Genomic DNA, 20,245 nt, shown 5'->3' with positions numbered 1-20,245 from the left:
TTTTTCTTTTTTTTTTTTCAGTCTCCCTTCACTGGGTTTTATCTCCTTCTGTTAACAGAGATTATCTGCTTCTCCAGTGTCTGGATTGATTGCTTGGAGTTATCTTCTGGGTGTCTGGGACTATCTCCTGTTCTGGGCCCATGACCTGTAGCAGAGTGTATCTTTTGAGAATCCACCAGTACACAGGAGAACTTCACAGAGCAAGTTATCTTGAGTAAATCAGCATTTACTTCTTATGGGTAAACATGAGATAAGAATTCAGAAGCACACAGCCATGCTGCTGGTATAATATAGTAAAGTAAAACTAACAACAACAATAGAGCTTCCCTCCCCACAATACAGCAAACATATAGCTTCACACTATCGCCATCTGCTGTCAGGCTAGTGTAAAGTCCTCCTTTACATAAACAATTAGTCCATTTCTGTTGCATATGCCAACACAGGATTTGGGAATGTTTAGTTTGCAAACGAGAAGACTGAGAGGAGACTTAACCCCTTAGCGACAGAGCCAGTTTGCAGCTTAATGACCAGGCCAATTTTTACAATTCTGACCACTGTCCCTTTATGAGGTTATAACTCTGGAACGCTTTAATGGATCCCGCTGATTCTAAGACTGTTTTTTCGTGACATATTGTACTTCATATTAGTGGTAAAATTTCTTCGATAAGTCTTGTGTTTATTTATGAAAAAAAATGGAAATATGGTGAAAATTTTGAAAATTTTGCAATTTTAAAACTTTAAATTTTTATGCCCTCAAATCAGAGAGATGTGTCACACAAATTTCTTAATAAATAACATTTCCCACATGTCTACTTTACATCAGCACAATTTTGGAAGCAAAATTTTTTTTTTGTTAGGAAGTTATAAGGGTTAAAAGTTGACCAGCGATTTCTCATTTTTACAACAAAATTTACAAAACCATTTTTTTTAGGGACCACATCATATTTAAAGTCATTTTGAGGGGTGTACATGACAGAAAATACCCAAAAGTGGCACCATTCTAAAAACTAGACCCCTCAATGTGCTCAAAACCACATTCAAGAAGTTTATTAACCCTTTAAGTGCTTCACAGGAACTAAAGCAATGTGGAAGGAAAAAATTAATATTTAACTTTTTTTTGCAAAAAATTTACTTCAGAACCAATTTTTTTTATTTTCACAAGTGTTAAAAGAGAAAATCAACCACAAAATTTGTTGTACAATTTCTCCTGAATACGCCGATACCCTATATGTGGGGGTAAACCACTATTTCAGCACACGGCAGAGCTCGCAAGGGATGGAGCGCCGTTTGACTTTTTCAACGCAGAATTGGCTGGAATTGAGATCGGATGCCATGTTGCGTTCGGAAAGCCCTTAATGTGCCTAAACAGTGGAAACCTCCAACAAGTGACCCCATTTTGGAAACTAGACCCATTAAGGAACTTATCTAGATGTGTGGTGAGCACTTTGAACCCCCAAGGGCTTCACAGAAGTTTATAACGTAGAGCTGTGAAAATAAGAAATCTATTTTTTTCCACAAAGATGATCTTTTCGTCCCCAAATTTTTATTTTTTACAAGGGTAACAGGAGAAATCATACCCGCACAGTTGTTATGCGATTTGTCCTGAGTACGCCGATACCCCATATGTGGGGGGGAACCACTGTTTGGGCGCATGGGAGAGCTCGGAAGGGAAGGAGTGCCATTTTGGAATGCAGACTTTGATGGAATGGTCTGCGGACATCATGTTGCGCTTGCAGAGCCCCTGATGGGCCTAAACAGTGGAAACCCCCCACAAGTGACCCCATTTTGGAAACTAGACCCATTAAGGAACTTATCTAGATGTGTGGTGAGCACTTTGAACCTTCAAGTGCTTCACAGAAGTTTATAACGTAGAGCCGTGAAAATAAAAAATCCATTTTTTTTCCACAAAAATGATCTTTTCGCCCCCAAATTTTTATTTTTACAAGGGTAACAGGAGAAATCATACCCGCACAGTTGTTATGCGATTTGTCCTGAGTACGCCGATACCCCATATGTGGGGGGGAACCACTGTTTGGGCGCATGGGAGAGCTCGGAAGGGAAGGAGTGCCATTTTGGAATGCAGACTTTGATGGAATGGTCTGCGGGCATCATGTTGCGCTTGCAGAGCCCCTGATGGGCCTAAACAGTGGAAACCCCCCACAAGTGACCCCATTTTGGAAATTAGACCCCCTAATGAACTTATCTAGATGTGTGGTGAGCACTTTGAACCCCCAAGCGCTTCACAAAAGTTTATATACGCAGAGCCGTGAAAATAAAGTCTTTTTTTATTCCCACAAAAGTGATTTTTTTTTAGACCCCAATTTTTAGACCCCCAAAGTTGGCAAATAGTGGAAACCCCTCAATTCTTGCTCCAACCCTAACCCCAACACACCCCTAACCCTAATCCCAACCCTAACCCTAATCCCAACCCTAATCCTAATTCTAACCCTAATTCTAGTTCGCCCTAACCCTAATTCTAACCCTAGTCGTGACCCGAGCCCTAACACTAGCCCTAGCACAACCCTAGCCCAACCCTAACCCTAGCACAACCCTAACCCTAGCCCAACCCTAACCCTAACCCTACCCTAACCCTAACCCTAGCCCTAACCCTAGCCATAACCCTAGCCCTAACCCTACCCTAACCCTAGCCCTAACCCTAATGGAAAACTGAAAAAAAAAATATTTTCTTTATTTCATTATATTGGCCTATATAAGGGAGTGACAAACGGGGGGGTTATGTACTATTTTTTTTATTTTGATCACTATGATCGTTTATCATAGTGATCAAAATAATGGAATCTGCCAGCTGGAGCCGGCAGATTCCCGACGGGTGCACTGCGCATGCGCCCGCCATTTTCAAGATGGCGGCGCCCATCGGAGGATGCCGGCGGGACGTGGGACCACCGGGAGGGGACGGAGGGCCACGGAGAGGTACCGGGGGGGATCGGGGACCTTATTTCTCTCTCCTCTGATGTGCGATCACATCAGAGGAGAGAGAAATTAAATGTAAAATCGCGGCTTTTTTTTGCGGTCGCCGTTATAGGGTTAATAACGGCGATCGCAAAAGCGGGGGTCGGTAAAAACCGACTGATTCATGTTCTCTGGGGTCTCGGCTACCCCTGGCAGCCGAGACCCCGAAGAAAATCCGACACTGGGGGGCGCTATTCACTTAAATCACAGCGCCGTGAATTAACGGCGCTGTGGTTTTAGTACCCTTAATTACCGCCGTTAAAAGGCGTATCGGCAGTCGTTAAGGGGTTAATAGCTGTCTACAAATATCTAAAGGGCTGTCACATTGTAGAAGGATCATCTTTATTCTCATTTGCACAAGGAAAGACTAGAAGCAATGGGATGAAACTGAATGGGAGGAGACACAGATTGAATATTAGAAAAAACTTTTTGACAGTTAGAGTGATCAATGAGTGGAACAAGCTGTCACGAGAAGTGGTGAGTTCTCATTCAATGGAAGTCTTCAAACAGAGGCTGGACAGACATCTGTCTGGGATGATTTAGCGAATCCTGCTTTGAGCAGGAGGTTGGAACAGATGGCCCAGGAGGTCCCTTCCAACTCTAACATTCTATGATTCAAACACGGGGAGGACATGCAAACAGATGTTGCCCTTGGTGGGGTTTGAACCCAGGATCCCAGCGCTGCAAGGCTGCAGTGCTAACCACTGAGCCACGTGCTGCTCACGTGTGTTCTACTATCCTTCTAACTGGCATTCACTGTCTGTTCACATCTTGAGAGTTCAAAGTTTTTTTTCATCAGGTGAGCTGAACATCATTTTTTTTGCATATGGGTAGGCATACATGACAATGTATATCTTTATGTCTGTATATCTTTGTGCATTTATGTCTTTATGTGTTATCATATTAATTAGGTGTAGCATTATTACTTAAGCAATGTACTATACACATGTAATATTTTGGCTTGGTATTGTATTGTTTTCTGTTTATGTGTGCGACAGATCACATACAGACCAACTGCAGCCAATGTGCAGATGAACTGCCACATACACTAGTCTGGACTAGTCAATGGACCAAAAATAAGTATGTAATCAAAGATCCTGAACCAATCAAGGAGCTGCACCTAGAGCCAATCTCGTTTGCAAATTATGGATGTAAATGGGCCAATTTTCTATAAAACCACCCGACCTTGGGCTCCATTTTTCAAAACGTTCACAACATTTGTAAAATTAAATCCTTCATCACCTTCATATATTCTATCTGTTGCTGCATTCCTTAGAATGTCAAATTCAGCTTTTGAATTTACATGCAAAAAAAGATTTAAGTTCTTTTGCCATGACAGAGCACTTCTTTAACCACTGACCCCTAAAGTTGTTTTCCCACCTGACACCAGTCTCTTTAGGCTAGGGTCACACAACAGTATTTTCTCTTGTCCGAGAGAATGAGATGATTATTCTATTTACACTCTGGTCAAACTCAGTTCACAATATGATCCGATTTTTACAGATCAGGAGAAGATGGAAAAACATGTCTCCATCTTCACCATTCTGTCAGTCCATGAAAATCGGACTACACTCTGTACTCGGATGATATCTATCAGATGCTTTCCATGGACTCATTGACTTGCATGGCAAAGTGCAATCCAATAATCAAATCCAAAAAAAATCAGACACATGCACAGCCCAAAAAAATAAAATTGACACTGACATAACAGCTGTCAATTAAGCTAAAGAGGCTGGTGCTAGGCGAGGAAATAACCTGGAGAGACAATGGTTCTTAACGCCTCATTTACATGTAGATTAAATTGCTGATTTCTTAGGAATGGAGCAACAGATTAAAGATATGAAGGTGTCAATAGATTTAGATTTCAAAAACCTGCATGTCCATTAAACTGGTTTAGGGTATTATCTTACTGACAGATTCACTTTAGCCAATGATGGTTTATCTGTAGGATACAGTGATAAAACTATAGATTGAAACGTAGGCGTGATCTATTAGTCAAAATAAACTTTTTTTTTTTCTTCACAACACAATCAGATGTCATCTACTTCTTTAGTTTTTTGGCTATTTTTTTTTCCAAGTTTGATTCCTTGCTCTATGGAGATAGTTGCAGGTCCAACACCTGGCACTCCACCGGTCAGCTGAAAATTGCTAAGAGATGTACGTGATGGTACATAATGTGTACAGCAACCAAGTATATTGCTTAGTGGCCGCTGCTACAGTTTACTGCAAATCCGTAATGGAAGATCTGCAGAATAACCACTTGCAACAATGAAAAATTACAATCTCAAGAGCGCAAGAAGAAATTCTTATGACATAGGTCCTTAATTGAAGTGTCTCCAATGTCTTCAAATACTAAGTGGTTCTGGTTTTTGGGGTCCCGCTATCAAACAAGATGGCATCCTGAAAGCATATAGGGAAAGTACAAGTAAAGAAACAATGCCATAAAATTTTCTGTTGGACTTTTTGCAACTTTTTCGCCCATCCATTTGGCAGCTCTGGACCAAGACAAAACATGCTTCAGATTTTAAAATCTGATTCTTACGCATTCACTTTCTCTTTCCTCTGTATAACCTTTCCGACTTTCCTCAGGTGATAAATGCCCTATGGATGCATATGTGGCGCCCCTGAGGCTCAGTCGCCACAGAGGTACTGCACCTTCTCCTAAGGTGTGGTGCCCCACCATCCAGGTAAGTTGGGGGCTCCTGACCACGCTCCAACACTCGCACCCCACACGATAGAGTAGTTCAGCAATACCACATTGCGGCTCCTTGCTTAGAGAGAAGCAGAGCACCAGTCAGTCAGTCGGTCAATCAGTCAGATGGAGAGTCTGAGAGAGGAAGCCACTCGGAGAGGAGTGGGGATCCCTGGAAGAGGGATGGAGGAAGGAGTGCTGCAGCTGCCTCAGTGATCTGAGTTAGCTGGCACGGGAAAGGAAAGAAGGAGAAAGACATTGAACCGAAGCCTGAGCTTCCATAGGAGGGAAAGACAAGTACGGAATGTAGGAGTGAAAGGGAACACAGAGGACGTGGGTTAGAGGAAGAACCCTGCCTAGAAGTTCTAAACGCAAGGCCGGGGCCCGGTCCCCGAGGTTGTATGGACACTAATGGTTCTGCAGCAGACACTGGTGGAGTAGTGGGCTGTAAATGCACTACTCCCATCTAAGGCTTGGGGGCACAACATCAACACGGATAGAGAGCCGGGACTCAGGAGGAGAGAGTCCCCGAAGCAGGCTACAGCTGTCTGCCGTACAAGTAGAGTTCTTGGGAAAATCTGTCAGGAGTAACTCCAGTGTAATTCAGTACTAGGAGATCTTCACACTTAAAGGCGCTATAGAGGAGACGTTCAGAAAAGGCACATAAGTTGGCGGAGTGTGGAAGGGAGCATTCCATCTTGCCTGGAGGTTGACTGAGTCCCTGACCCGGAGGACACGGCTCAGAAGCGGGCACTACAGACTGTGAGTAAAGCTTTGGAACTACATGCCCTGGTGTCCTCCATTCCTTCCTGCGTCCGTCCGCCTGGTGCTGCTACATCCCCTGCGCCAAACACTACATCATCTAAGTGTCTCTTCACCTATCCTGCCCTGGGACAGCAGCCCTGCCTGTGGAGGGCTATAACATCATTGCTGCACCACACATCTGTCCCGGAGGATCTGTCTGCAGCGTCGGCTTAACACCTCCCTTGCCGAACACCACAGGTGGCGTCACAAACTATTCCATTAACTACATTCCACCATTCACATCTTCCTATTACTTGGGCGCCCAGGGCCACGGTCCGGGTGACCGCTGCTGTGACATATCCCACTGATACCAGCCCGGTACCGAGTACCCCACAGCCCTGGGAGGGCGACCCACATATATCATAATCATCAAGAACTTTCCATATAGATATAGCAATCGCACAATTCAAAGCGCATTCTACAAGTGTGGGGATGGGGTAGGAAGTACAGCAATATGTCTTACATGGCCAGGGCACCAAAGTGGCTTGTCCCATCACTGTATGCTGGCAGTTCTCATGTCCTGCTCCTTCACCTTACAAAAGTATCTAGAGCCAGGCTCAGACTGGCCCAGAAGGGAACAGGGGAATGCCCCGGTGGCTCCTGTGCAGATCTGTGCCACCAACCCCACTATATGGGCAGTACTTGGCATAGTTCACTTGATTCACTCTGTACAGAAAAAAAGTTGCATTTAATCATTCAATAACCAAACTACCCAGTTTATTATTATAGGTAAATTTGTGAACAAGGGTAGTGTAATATTTGTATGCAGGTCAAAAGTGGGTCCCCTTTAACCCCTTTACCCCCAAGGGTGGTTTGCACGTTCATGACCGGGCCAATTTTTACAATTCTGACCACTGTTCCTTTATGAGGTAATAACTCTGAAACGCTTCCATGGATCCCACTGATTCTGACATTGTTTTCTCGTGACATATTGTACTTCATGTTAGTGGTAAAATTTCATTCATATAACTTGTGTTTATTTGTGAAAAAAAAGGAAATTTGGCGAAAATTTCGCAATTTTCCAAATTTGAATTTTTATGCCCTTAAATCACAGAGATATGGCACACAAAAAACTTAATAAGTAACATTTCCCACAAGTTTACTTTACAGCAGCACAATTTTGGATCCAAAATTTTTTTTGTTAGGTACTTAAGGGTTAAAAGTTGACCAGTGATTTCTCATTTTTGCAACACCATTTTATTTTTACGGACCACATCACATTTGAAGTCACTTTGAAGGGTCTATATGATAGAAAATACCCAAAAGTGACACCATTCTAAAAACTGCACCCCTCAAGGTGCTCAAAATCCACATTCAAGAAGTTTATTAACCCTTCAGGTGCTTCACAGGAATTTTTTGAATGTTTAAAAAAATGAACAGTTAACTTTTTTTCGCAAAAAAATTACTTCAGATCCAATTTTTTTTATTATACCAATGGTAGCAGGAGAAATTGGACTGCAAAAGTTATTGTGCAATTTGTCCTGAGTACACTGATACCTGATATGTGGGGGGAACCACTGTTTCGGTGCATGGCAGAGCTCAGAAGGGAAGGAGCGCCATTTGACTTTTTCAATGCAAAACTGGCTGGAATTCAGATCGGACGCAATGTTGCGTTTGGGAAGGACGTGATGTGCCAAAACAGTGGAAACCCCCCACAAATGACACCATTTTGGAAACTAGACCCCCCAAGGAACTTATCTAGATGTGTGGTGAGAACTTTGAACCCACAAGGGCTTCACAGAAGTTTATAACGTAAAGCCGTAAAATAAAAAAAAAAATCACATTTTTTCCACAAAAATGATCTTTTCACCCCCAATTTTTATTTTCCCAAGGGTAACATGACCCTAAAAGTTATTGTGCAATTTGTCCTGAGTACGCTGATACCCCTCATGTGGGGGTAAACCACTATTTGGGCGCATGGCAGAGCTCGGAAGGGAAGCAGCGCCATTTGACTTTTTTGGCTGGAATTGGGATTGGATGCTGTCATGATCCAGTGTTGGATCTGGCGGTATTAAATGCATTAAGTGAACTTTTTTTCCTTTGGTTCCAAAGTGTGTCGTGATAGCCCCCGGTGGCCATTAGAATTATCACACGTGGTGTTGTTTATTCTAAGTTGCCCGGTGGTGGGGAATGGTATCGCACCTTAGGTTTAGGTTAATGTTCACTTAATTATGGATCAGGTGTGACACCCTATAAAGGTGTGCTAGGGGGGTGCAATCACTGCCTGTGATATTGTGAGTTTGTGTTCACTCTGTTTTTGGAGAGCCTGGATGAAGGATGGAGCTGGTGAGGAGTCCTGCGCAGCTTAGCCAGGGGGGATGTGTTTCAGCTATGGTGTCTGGACGAAGGGCTGGCATGGCGTGGTGGAGTCGCAGTGATGGTGTCAGCGGGAAGTGTCTGCATGGGCTGGTGGAGTGGCGACTATGAAGAGTGGCACTCACCATGTGGGACTTGGCCGCTGAGCTGGACTCAAGCATGCTCGACTTCGTGGCAGAAGCTGAACACTTCCTTGGGACTCTGGTACTAAGCAGCTGCAGCTGGTGGTGGACTCTGCTCCAAGGCTGCACTAAGGTGAAGGATCCTGTTATGGTGATGGATCCGGGTGGAGGAGAAGACGCACGCAGGTGGTGGGCTCTGTTGCTGGGAGCGCACGCAACAGAGCAAAGCTAAGTGGTGTTTCCCCTGTATTGTCTCTTTCCTCATGTGTGTTATTAGTGCAGTGGTGGGATTAGTCTCCGCACCGACCCATTCCCTAGTGAGGGTTTAGGGTCAGGGTGAGCAAGGGCGTTAAGGTACGCGTGCGGCGACAGGTGCGGAGCCTGTTTAGGGAATGTAAGGAGTGCAGGGACACTGGCTCAGGGGAGCTTAGGAGGTCTCCATTTCCCCATTCCCTATCGCAGGGCCCACCATTGTTATAGTTTCCCAGGTTCCCCCTTTATTATTTGATTATTGTATGTATAACGTGTAATACCCAAATTCGCCAGGTGGAGGCGGCGTATCCACCTGCACGTTTTATTATTTAAATTCGCCCCACTGGAGGCGGTGTATCCAGGGTCACGTGTGTCACATGGGTTCGCCTTGCGGAAACATCTGCGTCCTGACACGCGTGATCATGACATTATCACAGGCCATACAGTTTTTTTTTCTCTGGCGAGCTTTGGCCATGTGGAGACAGCTGAGTAATTGCTGCCGGGCCTCACTGATGTGAGTGGGGAGCGGCAAGGTGTTTAGAGCCGCCGCAGCAGCAGTTATCACGGTCTGGGGCCTCTGCTCAGGTAACCAGGAAATTAAAATGGCGGCTTTGGCAAATTGCGGGTCTGGCAAAAGCCCCTGAAGTCGCTGCTGGGGAGCGGGACTTGCTCATGCACGTGGGCGTACCCAGGCAGGTGGGAGGAATGGTGCCCCACGGAGCTGCTTGGTGTTCCCCGAGGTGAAGGGGTGCGTTCCAGTGATGAGCAGACTGGTGTAGAGTCTGGGGTTTACGCCAAATCTTCAAATACCACCTTAGAAGCCGCCCCTCCTGGCCGTGTGGAGGCGGCCAGTGAGTGTATATTTCCTCCATATGCGTCCCCTTCTCCTCCTGGTGTGTGCAGCAGGTGTGCTGCGGGGGAGTAGGGACAAATCTCTACCCTCGCCATTAACCAACCCTAGGAGGCGCAGTCCTCATGGTGAAACGGTTGGAGGGTGGTGTCCCTTGGTGAATAGCGGGGGTTTGAGTGTGGTGACACAGGGGGTACGCCCCTGTGGTGAGCTGACTGGTGTGATAGTCCGCGGGGTTTTACGCCAAATCTTCATACCATCGAAGAAGCCGCCCTCCTGGTCGTTTGGAGGCGACCAGCGAGTGTATTTCCTCCATTTCCCGGTCCCTTTCTCCTCCTGGTGTGTGCAGCAGGTGTGCTGCGGGGGAGTAGGGACAAATCTCTACCCTCGTCATTAACCAACCCTAGGAGGCGCAGTCCTCATGGTGAAAGGGTTGGAGGGTGGTGTCCCTTGGTGAATAGTGGGGGTGTGAGTGTGGTGACACAGGGGGACGCCTCTGTTGTCAAGTCCAGAGTGAGTTCACCAAGTTATGACAAATGTATGTGTGCAATAAACGTTCAGGTCCGGACCTGTGTGTGAACGAGCTTGTATGGGTGCCACCAAAAAACATCTTGGAAATGTGTTGTAGAGTCTGATCAGCTCTGAGCAAACATACACATTCATAAACTCGTTCCCCAGGTCGGCGCTGTGGAGATGAGTGGTGCCTCCAAAAGGAACTTTATTGCCAATATCAGCGGTGTTTGTCATAAACCTGAAGTGTCAGGTAGTGGTGGGGTGAACTCAGGGTCTGGGCGTCCCCGCTGTAGGTGTTTCCCTAATGAGGGGTGGTCTTGAGGGTCCAGAGGCCCCTCATTAAGGAGGGGGTACTGTCATGATCCAGTGTTGGATCTGGCGGTATTAAATGCATTAAGTGAACTTTTTTTCCTTTGGTTCCAAAGTGTGTCGTGATAGCCCCCGGTGGCCATTAGAATTATCACACGTGGTGTTGTTTATTCTAAGTTGCCCGGTGGTGGGGAATGGTATCGCACCTTAGGTTTAGGTTAATGTTCACTTAATTATGGATCAGGTGTGACACCCTATAAAGGTGTGCTAGGGGGGTGCAATCACTGCCTGTGATATTGTGAGTTTGTGTTCACTCTGTTTTTGGAGAGCCTGGATGAAGGATGGAGCTGGTGAGGAGTCCTGCGCAGCTTAGCCAGGGGGGATGTGTTTCAGCTATGGTGTCTGGACGAAGGGCTGGCATGGCGTGGTGGAGTCGCAGTGATGGTGTCAGCGGGAAGTGTCTGCATGGGCTGGTGGAGTGGCTACTATGGAGAGTGGCACTCACCATGTGGGACTTGGCCGCTGAGCTGGACTCAAGCATGCTCGACTTCGTGGCAGAAGCTGAACACTTCCTTGGGACTCTGGTACTTAGCAGCTGCAGCTGGTGGTGGACTCTGCTCCAAGGCTGCACTAAGGTGAAGGATCCTGTTATGGTGATGGATCCGGGTGGAGGAGAAGACGCACGCAGGTGGTGGGCTCTGTTGCTGGGAGCGCACGCAACAGAGCAAAGCTAAGTGGTGTTTCCCCTGTATTGTCTCTTTCCTCATGTGTGTTATTAGTGCAGTGGTGGGATTAGTCTCCGCACCGACCCATTCCCTAGTGAGGGTTTAGGGTCAGGGTGAGCAAGGGCGTTAAGGTACGCGTGCGGCGACAGGTGCGGAGCCTGTTTAGGGAATGTAAGGAGTGCAGGGACACTGGCTCAGGGGAGCTTAGGAGGTCTCCATTTCCCCATTCCCTATCGCAGGGCCCACCATTGTTATAGTTTCCCAGGTTCCCCCTTTATTATTTGATTATTGTATGTATAATGTGTAATACCCAAATTCGCCAGGTGGAGGCGGCGTATCCACCTGCACGTTTTATTATTTAAATTTGCCCCACTGGAGGCGGTGTATCCAAGGTCACGTGTGTCACATGGGTTCGCCTTGCGGAAACATCTGCGTCTTGACACGCGTGATCATGACAGATGCCATGCCGCGTTTGGAAAGCCCCTGATGTGCCTAAACAGTGGAAACCCCCCACAAATGACACCATTTTGGAAACTAGACCCCCCAAGGAACTTATCTATATGTGTTGAGCACTTTGAACCCCCAAGGGCTTCACAGAAGTTTATAACGCCCGGACGTGAAAATAAAAAAATCATATTTTTTCCACAAACATGATCTTTTAGTCCCCAATTTTTTTATTTTCCCAAGGGTAACAGGAGAAAATGGACCCCAAAAGTTGTTGTACAATTTGTCCTGAGTATGCTGATACCCCATATGTGGGAGAAAACTACTGTATGGGCACATGTCGGGGCTCGGAAGGGAAGTAGTGACGTTTTGGAATGCAGACTTTGATGGAATGGTCTGCGGGGGTCATGTCGCGTTTGGAGAGACTCTGATGTGCCTAAACTGTTGAAACTCCCCACAATTGACCCCATTTTGGAAACTAGACCCCCCACGCAACTTATCTAGATGTGTGGTGAGCACATTGAAACCCAAGTGCTTCAAAGAAGTTTATAACTCCCGGGCGTGAAAATAAAAAAATCATATTTTTTTTCCACAAAATTATATTTTTGCCCCCAATTTTTATTTTCCTAAGGGTAACAGGAGAAATTGGACCCCAAAAGTTGTTTTGCAATTTGTCCTGAGTAGGCTGATACCCCATATGTGGGGGTAAAATACTGTTTGGGCGCATGGCAGAGTTTGGAAGGGAAGGAGCACCATTTGACTTTTTCAACGCAGAATTGGCTGAAATTGAGATCAGATGCCATGTTGCATTTGGAGAGCCCCTGATGTGCCCAAACAGTGGAAACCCCCCAATTCTAACTCCAACCCTAACCCCAACACACCCCTAACCTCCGCCCTAACCCTAACCCTAGCCCTAATCCTAATGGGAAAATGGAAATAAATAATTTTTTTAATTTTATTATTTTTCCCTAACTAAGGGGGTGATAAAGGGGGGTTTGATTTATTTATAGCAGGTTTTTATATTTGGCAGCTGTCGCACGCTAAAAGACGCTTTTTATTGTAAAAATAGTTTTTGCATCATCACATATTGAGAGCTATAATTTTTCCATATTTTGACCCACCGAGTCATGTGAGGTCTTATTTATTGCGGGACGAGTTGACGTTTTTATTGGGCATGTGACTTTTTTGATCGCTTTTTATTCTGATTTTGGGACGCAGAATGAACAAAAACCAGCATTTCAAGAATTTTTTTTGGGGGGTGCGTTTACTCCATCCGCGTGCAGTAAAATTGATAAAGCAGTTTTATTCTTCGGGTCAGTACGATTACAGTGATACCTCATTTATATTTTTTTATGTTTTGGTGCTTTTATGCAATGAAAACAATTTTATATGAAAAATAATTATTTTTGCATTGCTTTATTCTGCAAGCTATAACTTTTTTATTTTTTCGCTGATGATGCTGTGTGGTGGCTCGTTTTCTGCTGGACAAGATGACGTTTTCAATGGTACCATGTTTATTTATATCTGTCGTTTTGATCGTGCGTTATTGCACTTTTTGTTCAGCAGTATGATAATAAAGCATTATTTTTGCTTTGTTTTTTATTTTTATTTCTTAAGGGGTTCGCTAAAGGGGTTAACTAATGGGACAGTTTTATAGGGCGGGCCATTATGGACGCGGCGATACTAAATATGTGCACTTTTATTGTTTGTTTTTTTATTTCCAAAAAGCAAATTTATTAGGGAATATTTTTTTTTTTATTTATTTAGCGATTTTTTATAAATTATTTTTACTTTTTTTTTTAAACTTTATTATACTGTCCCAGGGGGGGACATCACTGTCATGTGTGAGGTCGCTGATCTAACACATCACAGATTGCTGTGACAGATCAGCGATCTCACACAGGCACTGCAGCAGGCTTCCTCATGCCTGCGCTTTGCAGGCACTGAATAAACCGGCTCCCTGCAGGCCCCCGAAGGTCCCCGCCGCCATATTGGATCCGGGGACCTGCAGGGAAGGAGGCCCCCACAGCAGCGCTGCACATTGCGCTGCTGCAGGGGTCTCAGGGAACCCCCCTCCCTGCCGATGCTTCCCTAAACCCCCGATACACTGCGATCGTGTTTGATCGCAGTGTGCCAGGGGTTAACGTGTCGGGGGCGGTCCATGACCGCCCCTGACACATAGTACCAGGTGTTAGCTGTGATAATCAGCTGACACCCGGCCACGATCAGCGGCGCTCACCCCGTCAGCGACTCTGATCGCGCTAGACGTACTATCCCGTCCATGGGCATAGGGTCCCGGGTCCCATGGACGGGATAGTACGTCAGATGGCAGAAAGTGGTTAAGTCAATGTTACTGGTGGGTCTTTGGCACTCTAGTCCGGCACTGTCTAGAGCAGTGTTTCCCGAACTCCAGTCCTCACGGACCCCAACAGGTCATGTTCTCAGGATTTCCTTAGTATTTCACAGGTGATGGAAGTATCATCAAGGCATCAGGAATTCTCTCACATGTGTAACACTATGGAAATCCTGAAAACATGACCTGTTGGGGTCCGCGAAGACTGGAGTTTTGGAACCACTGGTCTAGAGCAAGAGATTAGGAATTAGCCTAAAGGTACTGTCACACTTAGCGATGTACTGTGGGAGAGAGGGACCCCGTCGAGTGTCCGGGTCGGCGGTTGGTACGCTAGGGATGGAGATGTCAGGGACAGAAGGGTAATAGCTGGGAAAGATAGACAAGAGGATGCAGTACCTAGAAATAACCACAAGATGGCAGGGGGGAGTAGTTCAGGACTCAACAGCAACTTAGAGATAGGAACCCAGAAGGGGAATTCCCGGGACAATGAGTCAGCAGACAGACACGGAGGCAGCTGGAGACGATGGGAGCGACTGTCAGCAAGTGTAGATTACCAGGGCGAGACGAGACACTTACCGAGGACTTCAGGGGGACGGCACCAAGACAAGCAGCTGAGACCTGCCTCCACGCTCCAGCCCGTGGCCGCTGCTGCCTCCACACTTCAGCCAGCGGCTGCAGCCTATCCGCGGTCACCTGCGGCCGCTGCCTCCACGCTCCAGCCCATGGCCGCTATCGCCTCCCCACTTCAGCCAGCGGCTGCAGCCTACCCGCGGTCACCCACGGCCGCTGCCTCCACGCTCCAGCCCGCCGCAGCCGCCCCGCTCCCACTAGTGGCCGCAGCTGGTACTGTGCTTTTGGCAGCAACTGCCCCGCCCCGGTCCACACCAGGGGTTGGTCCTCTGCTGGTCGCGAACTCCCCGTCGCAGCCGTTAGCTGCGCAGGTGGCCTGCCATTTGCCACCCCTCACCGCCGCCGCTTGCCCCAGTCCGGGGACTGCGGCCTATCCAGCCAAGGACTCCGCCGAGGCCCGCGGGGCCCCCGTGTCATCAACGCGCCGCAACGCGCGAAGCTTTCGTCAACGACTCAACAACTGGGCCCAGCAACTCTTCCGTCGAAAGGTCAGCAGAACGGCGAGGGACGTCGGGACAGCTAAGTAGACTTTAGACTTAAGGACCCGTAGTCGGCCACACCGCGGCCCTATAGTGACCTGCCGTTGCCGGGAGTAGTCGTGTTCTACATTACCGTGTTTGCTTGTTTAGAGCCCCTGCGTGGGCAACCTGTGATACCCCTGTTTTGGTGATCAGGCCGTGACTGAGGGAAGTCCCCTCAAGTCCCATAAACGAATCTTTAAAAAGCACTGTAGTTGTCTCGTGACTCGACGCTGCATCCTCCGTACCTGCTAGTACCACATTTGGCGTAGTCGGCAGGATGCAGTCTCCGAGTGCAGACGGCGGTGCGCCTGATCAGAGTGGGGTTGCGGCCGCTGCCGATGGCGGGGGACCCCACTCCAGTATCTCTCTGGGGGCCATGCTAAGTAACCTGCCCCGGTTTTCTGGCACCGATGTGCTGTTGTGGAGCTGGACAGAACGGATGCGGGGCCTTTTCCGCATGCACCCCATGACCCCCGATTTAGAGGCTGAGGTAGCCCTTATGGCGCTGGATGGAGAAGCCCGGAAGTCGGTAATGTTGAGACCCCCGGGGCATCGTAATACCTTCGCCAGGGTCTTGCAGATTCTGGAAGAGACCCACGGGGACCCAACAGACATGGGGGAGTTGAGGACCCGGTTGTTTAGTCGGATGGAGGGGGAGACCATCACCCAGTATATGAACGCCCTCCAGGAGTTACACACCACCATAGAAAGGAAGGACGGAATGGGGGTGGGGCCCATCGACATTACCCTGCGTGACCTGCTAGTGACTGGACTCCGGGACCCGCTAATCAAGCAGGCATTGCGGAAGCAGATCCGAGTGAACCCACGTTTAGCCTTCTCAGAGGTGGGGAGTCAGGCCCGGGTGCGAGAGCAAGAGCAGAGGATGACGGCTCCTGTGGGAAAGGTCCGGAGCATGGAATCTTCCGTAAGTGTTGTCGAAGAACCCCAATGGATTGCGGAAATGAGACAAGAGCTGAAAAGCATCCGGGGCGAACTGGCCAAAGTAAAGAAGACAACGGAACCCGCACCCGGTCAGCCCAGCTACAATCCCAGGCCCGGGGGGGCCTCGTAATACCCGAGCCTCCCCGCCCCAGTGCTATGAGTGCGGGGAATTGGGTCCCTTTGCCCGGGAATGTCCGCAGCAAGGGAAATACCCACGTCGGCGGGCATTAAACTAGAGGGCTCCGGGCATGGGGGACGCCGTTCGGAGCCAGAAGCCAACAACAAGGGGTGGTGGAAGTCCCAAAGAACTGGTCGCTACGTGCCCAATAGTATGGGCCGAAGTTGAGGGTCGTGCGATGCCTGGTGGACACGGGGTCGCAGGTGACGACCATGCTGGTAGCGAACTTCCGGCAGCATTTCCCGGAAGCGGCCAGGCCTCAGTGGGGGCCCATGATACGACTAGTGGCCGCAAACCAACTGCCGGTACCTGTCGCTGGAGTGGTGTGGCTGCAATTTACCTTATGCGGTTAACCCCTCGGCCACCGGGGAGTGGTCCTGACCCAAGGAGAGACTAATGACCGTCATCCAGTCATCTTGGGCATGAACGTACTGCGGGAGTTCGGCAATCTGCTCCTCAATGATTCCACGCAGGAGACCCTAAGTCAGTGGGGTTCTCACACGGCCCAGGGGCAGGTCTTCCAGCGGTTGGTGCGGGAGGCGCGAGTGCTCCAGGAGTGTCAGGAGAGTGAGGCGCTGGGCAAGGTCATCGCACCGGCGGCCCCTCCGCTTCTGCTCCCTCCGGGGCAGACAGTGGTGGCTCTGCCTATCCGTGCCCCGATACCACTGGAGGGCGTGGAGGTGCAGGTGGAGCCATGTTACTCGGAGCGCCTACACCCTGGCATCCTGGTGGCTCACTCCCTGGCTACCGTGCGGGAAGGGACTGTCTTAGTAAGTTGTGTCAACCTGGAAGATCAAGATGTCACCCTGAAGCCCCGGGCCGAAATGGCCAAGCTGGTGAGGCCATTGGAGGAGATGCTGCCGAACCCTGCTGTCCAGCTGAGGGCGCAACCCGAAGACACCTGGACAGTCGCGGTGCGGATCCAACAAGCTGCAACACCCTCGGGCCAAGAAAAAGGTCGGGTCATCCTGGAAAGAATGGGGGCCGAACTCTCCGGCCTAGCGCCGGCCCAGCTTCTCCAAGTAGAGACACTTATTGGGCAATTTCACTGCGTCTTCGCCAGCCACGAGGATGACTTCGGATGTACCACAGCCATCACGCACGGGATCCCCACGGCAGGAGCAGCCCCCATCCGGGAGCGGTATCGGCAAATACCACCGCAGCTATATCAGGAAGTAAAGACTCTATTAGCCCAAATGCTCCGGAAGGGGGTCATACGGGAGAGCCAAAGCCCCTGGGCGGCCCCTATAGTCCTGGTTCGGAAGAAAGATGTCACGCTGCGTTTTTGCGTGGACTACTGGAAGTTAAACGCCTGCACCATCAAGGATTCGTATCCACTGCCCCGCATCGAAGAGTCTCTGTCCGCTCTGGGGAACACAACGTACTTTTCAACCCTTGACCTGGCCAGTGGGTACTGGCAGGTGCCGGTGTCGGAAGAAGATAGGGCCAAGACGGCATTCATCCTTCCCATGGGACTGTTCGAGTTCAATCGAATGCCGTTTGAGCTGGCCAACGCCCCTGGAACTTTCCAGCGGCTGATGGAGCGGTGTCTAGGAGACCTCAACTTTGAAGCCACGTTGATCTACCTAGACGATATTATCATCTATTCCGCCACTTTTGAGGACCACCTGAAGCAGTTGGGACAGGTGCTTGGCCGGCTGCAAAAGTACGGGTTAAAGGTGAAGCCCCAGAAGTGCCACCTGTTCCGCACCCAGATCGAGTACCTGGGGCACACCGTCTCGGCGGAGGGGGTCCGACCCTCTCTGGGAAAGGTTGCTGCCATCCAGGGGTGGCCCAGCCCTGAGACGGTGAAGGACGTGCGGGCCTTCTTGGGGTTGGCCGGCTACTACCGTCGGTTCGTGAAGAACTTTACACGCCGAGCTCGAGCCCTGCAAGACCTGTTGAAGGGGGCTCCCGCTGGGGCGAATGGACGGAAAATCCAGTGGCAGCAACCGCAAGAGGAAGCATTTCAAGACCTCAAGGCTGCTCTCTCGGACGCCCCAGTATTGGCATATGCGGATTTTTCGCTGCCGTTCATCCTACATACCGACGGGAGCCTCCAGGGACTAGGAGCTGTGTTGTCACAGGTGCAGAACAGCTGCGAGAAAGTGATCGCCTACGGTAGCCGGTCGCTGCATGACTCAGAACGCAACCCGGACAATTACAGCTCCTTTAAGCTCGAGCTCCTCGCGGTGGAGTGGGCAATGATGGAGCGGTTCGCAGAGTACCTGGCGGGCTCCGAGGTGCTAGTGCGGACCGATAACAACCTGCTAGCTCATCTGGAAAATGCCAAACTGGGGGCCCTCGAGCAACGGTGGGTAGCTCGGATGGCCAAATTCAATTATAAGATCATTTACAAACGGGGAGCTGAAAACGTACACGCCGACGCGCTCTCCAGAATCCGACACACTATCCCAGGGAGAAGTCGAGATGACGAGTTGGAAGCAGATGAGACACCGTTCGCCCTCCCCACTACCGCACCGGCAGTCCGCACGCAAGAAGCGCCTCATCCAGGACCCCTAAGAGGGATGCTGGAACAGCCCCGTGACAACTGGATCCAGCAGCAACAGGACAATACGGAAATTGGACTCCTGCGCCGATGGGTGGCCACCGGCAAATTGCCCACGGGCTCACAAAGGCAGACTTTAACCCAAGATATGTTGCTAATGTTACGCCAGTGGGAAAAGCTAACCATCAAAAAGAGACTCTTATATCGAAAAGCCTTGTCGCGAACCACGTCAGCTACAATATGGCAGGTGATCGTCCCCGGTGCCCATCTCGACCAACTGGCCCGGGAAGCCCATGAGAAGGGGGCTCATTTTGGTGCACAAAAGACTTTACAATGGCTGCAGCAGATGGTGTACCACCCACGCTTACACGCTGCGGTAGAGGAAGTTTGTCGAACCTGCCGCCCGTGCGAGCTCTCTAAACCCCCCCGCACAGCGGGCCCCGGTGCAAACTATTGTAACATCAGCCCCTCTGGAGCTTCTTACGGTGGACTATCTGACCATAGGTCCTGCCTCTCAGGGGTATGAACATTGCCTTGTTATGGTGGACCACTTCACCAAGTTTGCCGTAGTGACCCCCACTCGAGACCAAACAGCAGAGTCAGCCGCCTATGCGATTTGCAAGAACTTTATTCAAGTGTCCGGTTGTCCACAACGAATACATTCGGACCAAGGGGCGTGCTTCCTAGGAAGAGACATGGAAGAACTACATCATCTTTACGGTATTGATAAATCACGGACTACGCCATACCACCCGCAGGGAAACTGAGCCTGCGAATGATTCAATCGAACGCTAATCCAAATGCTGCGCACCCTGGAGAGCGACCGCAAGGCCCGCTGGCCTGAATATGTCCCTGAGCTGGTGTGGGTATATAATAACCGGGTGCACAGAGTGACTGGTTACACCCCCTACTCATTGCTGTTTGGACGGGAAGGTAAAGGAATCACAGAAGTGGAGTTAAACCCGGAGGAACCTCTACCCTGGACCGGAGTATCCTCGTGGGTCCGAAATCACCGGCTCCGGCTGCAGACCCTCCACCGAATCGTTCATACAAAGCTCCAGGATCTAGAACACCCGGGGGCAGCACTGCCCCCACGGATTGACTTCCGAGCTGGA

The 20,245-nt window shown here is 49.2% G+C and overlaps 1 protein-coding gene across 1 annotated transcript in view; it reads left to right on the top strand.

Annotated features, from left to right (window-relative positions):
• The first annotated feature begins 11,126 nt into the window (after positions 1 to 11,126).
• Positions 11,127 to 20,245, top strand: part of CALHM2 (calcium homeostasis modulator family member 2) — a 33,603-nt gene continuing 24,484 nt past the window's right edge. Inside the window, exon 1 of the mRNA XM_073546575.1 lies at positions 11,127 to 11,178. The gene's annotated coding sequence lies outside the window, so the exon portion shown is untranslated. The remainder of the gene's footprint in view (positions 11,179 to 20,245) is intronic.

Source organism: Dendrobates tinctorius, unplaced genomic scaffold, assembly GCF_039654945.1.
Source record: "Dendrobates tinctorius isolate UK_male_01 unplaced genomic scaffold, ASM3965494v1 ptg000149l, whole genome shotgun sequence".
Classification (NCBI taxonomy): Eukaryota; Metazoa; Chordata; class Amphibia; order Anura; family Dendrobatidae; genus Dendrobates; species Dendrobates tinctorius.
Note: the sequence above shows the minus strand (reverse complement) of the source record. Positions and strands in the feature narration are given on the sequence as shown.